We start from the raw sequence: 9,486 nt of genomic DNA, 5'->3' as shown, positions 1-9,486 counted from the left end.
CCGTCGGCGCCGGCGGGTCAAAGCAGACCATCCTCTCGGCCAGCGTTTCCCAACCTTAGGAACTTGAAGATGCGTGGACTTCAACTCCCAGAATTCCCCAGCCAGCTATGCTGGCTGGGGAATTCTGGGAGTTGAAGTCCACGCATCTTCAAGTTCCTAAGGTTGGGAAACGCTGCTCTCGGCGATTGGTGACGGAAGGAGCTTTGGGAATCTGTTTTAACAGTCATCCGTGCTGGCTGAAGAAGAGTCGGATTGCCGAAGGAGAATCGGGAAGTCCTGTCCGCAGAACTGGAAAAAAAGTTTCAAATTATATGTTTGAGCGGACACGCCCGGAATGCTTCGTTAAAACTACCATCTAACAGGTTTACCCAACTAGGTGGCAGCACCTCCTAGCTCATCCTGGCTGATGTTGGAAAGGTAAGCTTACATGTATCTGATTAGGACTTGGGAGGCAGAGCCCCCCGCTAGGGTGAATCGTGAAAAATCCTGGGGGAAAAAGAAAAGGTAGAACATTTCCAAAAAAAAAAAAAAAAAGCTACACGGATCCGTCCTCAACCAGGCAGGAAAACTCAAAAGGTGTCCCGGTTTGGGGCATTTCCCTGGCACTTAAATGCAAAAGAAATATATCTTGGCAGCTACAATATTGATATGTGAAAGTAGGCGATTAATATGTGAAGGTAGGTAAATTGTGTTTACATAAATCGGAAGCATGTTGCGTGATAGCAGCGTATGTATATGGTGTGCTTGTCTTTGTGAATCCAACAATTGTGGTTTATAGACCATAATTTATTATTTGGTATGTCTGAATGGAGCCTATAATGTTTATTAAATAAAATATAGTTAAGCAAAGCAGGGCCTGGCTTATTTATATTGTTAATAATAGTTACTAATAGCCTGCTAACCAACTCTTCACCTTAAATTTTCTGTACTGTTCATAAAATATAATACACATGAAACAGGGTGTAATATGAACATTCCAGGGAAAATAGAGGAGTTCAGAGGTAAAACTGAAAAAAGAAGCAAGTGAAATAAACATCATTTTACACCCAAGAAAGAAATTGAAGATAATTCTGCTTTGATGGTCTTTGCCAAAAGAGAGTGCAGAAGTAAATACTTTTAACTTTTCAAGTTGCTGTTTATGTAACCTACAACAATATAGAAGAGTTCCAAAAATTATTGTGATATCTGTTTCTTGACCTTGCCTATCTCAAAAGGCTGACACTTGATTAGAAAATTAAATATACATTATAGCAAAAGTATCAGAATAGTTACTTAGAATGCTATTGAAGGAAATTATAGACAAACACAAAGAGTTTCTTGGAGAAAATATATGATGTGAGAAAAAAACTAAATTGTCAGATGTTGACTATTATTAAGAGGAAAGGAAAATGCTGTCAAAGATTTTCTTCTCTGGATAAGACATTCTATAGATGTTGAAAAGTTAATTGTGAATTTCTAATTTTCAAACAATTAGCAATTTTAGAAAAATAATGTGACATTTTATTTTTAAAGCCTTTTATGAAATATACTATGTAAAATAGTGTACTTCTGAATGAAAACTACAAAGTAGTGGTTATGCATCATTTTACATAAATTTTGTAGGATACAATGGAAAAATGATAAGGAAAATACACTGCAGAAGACATCCATTTTATGGTGGTATGGTACTTGAGAACAACTATAACAAACAATAAACTATGCACCATTTTAATGGATAAATTTAGTGACTGACAGGAGAACTAGCTTGCTAAAACTTGTCATAGATGTATGACATCCTTTAAAAGTAATATGTCCATTTAACCTATGAGTAATTATGAAAATCAAGCATTCCTCTGCATTGAAATATAATTACATGTGTAATGAAGGGCAGGATTAATTACTACTAATTAATAGAATTGCTAAAGGCAAATAAGCTTCACTGTGTGTAAGGAAAATTGCATTTCTAATGCAGACACTTGGCTTTTTGGGAAAATACACATTTTGGCTATTCTGTTATGTCAGGCTATAGATTACAACAATTAGTACATTGGCAACCAGTATGAGCCATGATGAATCATTATGTGCCATGAAATCAACACAAAATGATCCAAGTTGTGTAATTTGCCCATGCAACTAACCTTCTCATAGCATACTTTCTTAATATTAGCACAAACTATATTGGGCTAGTACCAAATAAATTAGAGCGGGTGTGTCAAACTTGCAACGTCACGTGACGTGTCGTGATGTATCACAACTTTTTCTCCATTGCCGGCAATGGGGTGGGCACGGTTTTGGCATGACGTATCCGGCCCGTAGGCCGGCAGTTTTGATACCCCTGAATTAGAGGAAATTTTGTGGTGGCCTAGAGCAGGGCTTTTCAATTAATGGTACAGGTACCACCTGTGGTACATTGGCACCTGGCAGGTGGTACGCGACCATCCTAGAAAAGTGGTAGAGGGGGAGGGGAATGAGCTGAACTGGTGGCAGCACTGCAAAAGCCTGAACAAGAGATGGCTGGAGCTGCAGGGCTGTCAGGGCTCAGCAGAAGCGCCAGGATCAGTGCCAGGCTCCGGCTGATTGGCGCTTCTTCGGGGCTGTCGGCTCAGCGGAAGCGCCAGGATCAGCACCAGGCTCCAGCTGAAGAAGCACCAACCAACTGGAAAGCAGCACTTATCCTGGCACTTCTGCTGAGACTAAAAGAAGCGCCGATCAGCTGGAATGTTGCAGCATCTCCAGGGTCTTGTGATTTACATTCAGGTGCTTGGCAACTGATTCATATTTATGACACTCACAGTGTCCCAGGGTCATGTGAAGTGACCAAAACCTGCTGCAACCTCCCAGCAGACGGGGGGAATAAAAACCAAACACCCCACCCCACCCCATCCCCACTGCCAATCCTCAACAGAAATGCTCACAACAGTGAAAACCTCGGACAGGAAGAAGAGTGCCGCCAGGTGGGCAGGCAGGTGTCTTGCTCGGCTGTGGCCTGGGGGGCACTTTTTCAATGCCATTGTAACTTTGAACAGTCACTAAGCGAACTGTTGTAAGTCGAGGACTACCTGTACTTCATCACTTTTTTTCTTTGGGGGGGTGGGGTCATCAAGTTTTTGACACCTTGCTAGGCGACTGGTGGTACTTGGATGTTGCAATATCCTAAAAGTGGTACAATGAGTGAAAAGGTTGAAAAGCCCTGGCCTAGAGATGAAGCTCTCACCTCACAATCAGGAGGCTGTGGGTTCAATCCTAGGTAGTGGCAGATATTTCTCTCTCTGGGTGCAAATATCTGCTGTGAACTCCACATAGGTGTCAGGAAGGGTACCCGGCCAGTAAATCCAGTTGCCCCAAATTGACCCCAATGCAAGGGATTACAGGGTCATTAAAAGAAAAAAAATGGCCTAGTGTTTACTGTGGCTAGTTCGCTGACAGATTATGCCAGATTAAATCCAATTAGAGGGGTTAATTTTTATGCAGTGTGTTTTGCAGAGTCAGCCAATTGGCCAAATTTTTATTTTTATTTTTTATTTTAATCCCATTTATATCCCGCCCTTCTCTGAAGACTCAGGGCGGCTTACAAGCTTAGCAGTAGCCTTCATTCTATGTATATGCCTGCTTATTAGGGCTTTCACACACACCACAGCGGCATTATTACAAAGTCAGCTTAATTGCCCCCAACAATCTGGGTCATTTTACCTATCTCGGAAGGATGGAAGGCTGAGTCAACCTTTTTTTTTTATTGAAAAGTTTTACAGTACATTTTATCTTTAACAATCCCCCCTCCCCCCACCCCTACCTAACCCTCCCTATCCCTCCCCCCCATTCCCCCTCCCCCCCCCCACTTCCCAGAGCTAAGTACAAGGTATAAAAACATAGAACAATCATAAACATCCATATGCTAAAAACAATAAACTATTAACTCTATCGCCCTCTAGCTCATATAAAATGGCTACAAGCAATACTAATGTTACATATAAAAAGAAAAAGAAAAGGAAAAAGAAAAGGAAACTTATTCAAATGCTAAATGAAACTTTTTAGTCCCATATTTGTTCTGAATATAATCAATCCACTTTTTCCACTCCATAATATAACGTTCTTGCGAATGATCTTTCAAGTAAGCCAAAATCTTTGCCATTTCCGCCAGGTCAGAAACCTTTAGAGTCCATTCTTCTATAGTCGGCAGTTCCTCCTTTTTCCAATATTGACCTATTAATAGTCTTGCTGCTGTAATTAAATTCAACATCAACTTAATGTCCACAACAGTAGCGTCTGTAATTATGCCCAGCAAAAACAATTGCGGACAAAACTTTATCCTTTGCTTAAAGATCTTCTGCATATTCCACCAAATTTTTATCCAAAAATCCTTAACCTTTTTGCAGGTCCACCATATATGAAAATACGTTGCATCTTCACCACCACATCTCCAACATTTAGGTTGATAATTCAGATACATACTTGCAAGCTTTTTAGGATCTAAATGCCATCAATAAAACATTTTATAAAAGTTCTCTCTTAGGTTTTGGTCTTGCGTGAATTTTACGTTCCTCACCCAGATCTTTTCCCAAATATCCATTGTAATAACTTCTTGGATATTCTGGGCCCATTTTATCATACAGTCTTTAACAAGTTCTGTTTCTGAGTCAATATCTATCAATGCGAGATAAATCCGTTTAATATGTGCTGGACCCTGATTTCTAATTTGCTTTATCAAATTTTCATCAGTCATTGAGAAACCAATTTTCTGGTCTTCTTTCCACCTGGCACGTAATTGAGTATATTGGAACCAAGTTTGAACAATCTTCTCATCTCGCAAGAGATTGTACGGCTTCAAACACCAGACGTTCCTTTCCAAACTTAAGATCTCCTTATACGTAGTCACATCATGTTTGAAGCCTACATTTATGTTTTCTATTGCATGTTTCGGGATTGCCCACAACGGCATCTTGCAGTCTAACTTATGTCTATACTTCTTCCAAACTCTCAACAATGCCTGTCTTAAAATATGCACTTTAAATACATTATCTACCTTCTTATCATACAACAAATATGCATGCCAGCCAAATAACAAGTCGTGGCCCTCAAGATTTAATAATCTCCCTTGTGTCAAATTAATCCAATCACTTATTCCTGACAACGCAGCAGCTTCATAATATAATTTAAAATTAGACATTTTAAGACCACCTCTTTCACGAGTATCCTGCATAATCTTAAGTTTAATTCGTGGCCTTTTCCCTGCCCACACAAATTTATTGATACCCCGTTGCCATTCTTCCAAATTAGAATCTTTTTTAAGAATCGGTATCATTTGGAATAAAAATAAAAATTTAGGCAGGACATTCATTTTCACTGCTGCAATTCTTCCCAGTAAAGACAATTGCAATTTTTCCCAACTCTCCAATTCTTTTTGAATTTTTCCCCATAACTTTTCATAATTATTTTTATATAACTTTGCATTTGAGGGTGACAGATACACGCCCAAATATTTAACCCTTTTAACAATCTCAAATCCAGTTAATCCTTCTAAAAGGGCCTTTTGCGGTATTGTCATATTTTTGGCCAAATTTTTTGTTTTTTGTACATTAACCTTAAATCCAGAAACCTTCCCATATTGCATTATTATCTCCATCAGGTCCACAACAGAGCTTTCTGGCTGAGTCACCATAACAACCAGATCGTCTGCAAACGCCCTCAATCTATAATCCTGATCTCTAATTTGAATACCCTTAATTTTTTCCGAATTCCGTATTTTTATCAATAATATCTCCAATGTTAAAACAAATAATAAAGGTGATAACGGACACCCTTGTCTTGTGCCCTTCTCAATATTGCATACTTCAGTCAGACTATTGTTAACTATTATTCGGGCAGTTTGTTTTTGATATAATGCCCTAATTGGTTGTAAAAATTTATCCCCAAAATTCATTTTATCTAAAACTTTCATCAAAAATTGCCAATTCAATTGATCAAAAACTTTTTCAGCATCTAAGAAAATTAGCGCCGCAGGGATCTGGTTGTTCCTTTCCAAAAACTCCACCACATCAACTATATGCCTCACATTATTTTTCATTTGTCTACCACTAATAAACCCGGTTTGATCCCCATGAATCATCTGTTGCAAAACCCTCATCAATCTATTAGCTAATACCTTAGCAAATATCTTATAGTCTGTATTTAAAAGTGATATTGGTCTGTAGTTTTTTACTTGAGTAGCATCTTGATCTTCCTTCGGAATTAAAGAAATAAAAGCAGTTCTCCAAGACGGAGGCACCTTTCCCCTCTTCTGAATTGTCTGAAACAATTCCCTTAATGGCTTTATCAGCTCCAATTGTAGATGTTTGTAGTAGACCGCCGTCAGACCATCCGTACCTGGCGCTTTATCCAACTTCAATTCCTTAATTGCTATAAAAATTTCTTCTTCTGTTATCAATTGATTAATCTCCTCCTTTTGTTCCTGTGTAAGAACCGGGATGCTAGCATTCTTCAAATATACATCAATATCTGTTTCATTAATCTTCTCCTTAACATATAGTTTAGAATAAAAATCCACAAAGGCTTCCTTGATAAGATCCTGTTGAAACACAACCTTTCCTTTGTATTCAATTTTATCTATGTTAGAGGCCCTTTGTTTTTTCCTTAACCTGTAGGCTAACCACCTACCTGGTTTATTGGCATTGCAAAAAGTGTTATGCCTAGCAAACCGTAAGTTAGTTGCCACCTGATCAGCCATCAACTTATCAAATTGTCCTCTTAACAAGTTAATAACCTCTTTAATCTTCACATCCGATGGATTCAAAATTAGGGCCTTTTCTTTTTCCCTAATTTCATTCTCCAGTTCTTTCCTCCTAATTTCCATATTACGTCTGTATTTATTATTCATATATATTAACACCCCTCTCATATAAGCTTTGCTAGCATCCCAAACCATGTCCATAGAAGTATCCTTGTTCATATTAATTTCAAAAAAGTCTTTCATCTGCTTTTTACATTCTTCCACATTTCTCTGATTTCTAAACAAATTCTCATTTACGCGCCAGGAGCGCCTATCTCTATTGTCCTTATTGATCTCTAACCAGAGGAAGAATATGTTAGAAGAAGACTGTGGCAAATAAAGATATGAAAAAGGAAACAAATAAAAAGGAAAGATAAAGTAGCAGCTGCAAAATAATCATATGGCATAGAAAACCTAAGATGAGCAATACATTTTATTTATTTTTTATTTATTTTAATTCCATTTATATCCCGCCCTTCTCCGAAGACTCAGGGCGGCTTACAAGCTTAGCAGTAGCCTTCATTCTATGTATATGCCTGCTTATTAGGGCTTTCCCACACACCCCAAGCGGCATTATTACAAAGTCAGCTTAATTGCCCCCAACAGTCTGGGTCCTCATTTTACCTACCTCGGAAGGATGGAAGGCTGAGTCAACCTTGAGCCTGGTGGGATGCAAACCTGCACTAATTGCAGGCAGCTGGTGTTACTTAAGGAGGCATTAGCCCACTGCTCCACCAAGGCTCTTGGTGGAGTAAATCATAGTAAATCAAATGCAGTAAATCATAGTTTAGTGTTGTGTAAATAAACTTACTGAATAATTTAGCCAACCAGATTTTACTTACTTAGTATATTTTGCCCATGTAATCCCTTTTGAAGAAAGTATATTGGTTATCTTAAACAGAAGCTTTCAAAATATAACTGGATGATGTTGTGAATAAAATTGAACTGAGGGGACCATTTCTATTTCCTCCCTGTAAATATGCAACTCTGAGCAGCTAAAATCCAAATAAAATAACAAAACCACTAGCAAAAGTCAAAGCCCAATGAGGCACTTCATATCACTTGTAAGCCGCCCTGAGTCTTCGGAGAAGGGCGGGATATAAATGGAATTAAAATAAAATAAATAAAAAAATAATAATTCAACTCTCTAAACATGAGCTTACCTAACTTCCTGGTCCAAAGTCTTGAGAGAAAAAACAAGACAAGATAGGTGAGAACCATCCTGATCTTGAAAGCAATTCCACAATGTAGGCACAGTATCAAAAGATACATCTCCTGGATCCCATCAACCCACCTCAGAAGGTTGTTGTGGGGAAAACAGGAAGAAGGATATTAGATATGTTTGCCACCTTAAGTTATTTGTACAAATAATAAAGGCGGTATAAAAATACATTTAAAAATAATAAAAATGATATTTTTAAGAGAAGGGCATGTCCAACCTGTCATATTTTATGAATTGGGCAGAAAAAAGTGCAGACAGGCTATTTTGCAAATGACCTGGCCCTGTGCCTGAAGGGGGTCTCTAAATATAACCAGCATCTTTTATTGTAGAAACTTGCTTGGGGCCAAATGCAGCTCACAAAGAACTGGTGTTATATGCTCATATTATGGTATGCCCATAACTTGTACTGCTACATTCTGGACCAAATGCAGCTTCTGAGTAATCTACAAGGACAGTTTCATATAGCGTTCATTGCAGTTATCAGACAGGAGGTAACCAAGGTATGAGTGAATGTGAGCAGAACCTCCATCTAGGAATGAGCTCAGTTGGTGAGCAATAACGATTTTTGTAAGAACTCTTTTAGCCATGATTGCTACCTAGTCTTTAAGAAGGAGCCAAGTATCTAGAAGAAACCCCAAATTACACACCAGCTTTATTTGGGAAAACCCAACCTAATTCATTAATGGGAAATGACCAGATCTAGGGCAGGCCTTAAAAATATAGCCATTCAGGTTGCAGTGACTTGGATGGGAAGAAAGAGGTGTGTAGGTATCACCCTAGCAAAATCCCCGTTCTGGAGATGTTATCAAAGTGGGAAAATAGTTATATTTTGATATTCTTACCATGAGAAGATAATCCTTTAAGAGACTTATACATGTTTAATCGGATTTGATCTTCATCTTTCCCCAGTAACACTCTAGGCATCTCTTCCGCTCTCTTCTGCCATTTTATCTGCCAGAGTTTTTTTTTAAAAACCAGAAGCCTCCTTGGAACCCATGAACAGAGAAGTAGCACAAGTGTAATCTGGGTGAAAGCTACTGTCACTCCTAAAAGGGGATTGCTCTGCCAGCATTCCAGAGCAAACACAAATGCTTTGAGAGACTTTTTCAAACCTAGCATTAATTGTCGATACTTATTTCAGTAATGTCTCATATTTTCATTCATTTCCACCAGCTTTGTTTTTGCCTCCTGTCCATTTCCATTTAAAATACTTTTTCTATCTTAATTTCTAAAGAAGTAGAACTGTTACACAAAATGTTAAGGATTTTAATTTTACATATTTGGAACCTTTTGTTCACTACTGTAGTTTGAACACAAGATGTCACTCTCATTTTAACTTTTATTGAATCACAGACTGATACATGTACCTATAAATGTTGATTTATAGCTCAATTTCCTGGGCAAAAGTTGTAGACACATATCCAACATGCTATCCTGGACAAATTTTACACTTTAATTAGAATATATTAGTTTTCCCCAAACATCATAAAAAGATTGGGAACTACTGCTCAATACTACTTCT

Source organism: Vipera ursinii (genome assembly GCF_947247035.1).
Source record: "Vipera ursinii genome assembly, chromosome: 3".
NCBI lineage: Eukaryota > Metazoa > Chordata > Lepidosauria > Squamata > Viperidae > Vipera > Vipera ursinii.
This window is presented reverse-complemented; position numbering follows the sequence as displayed.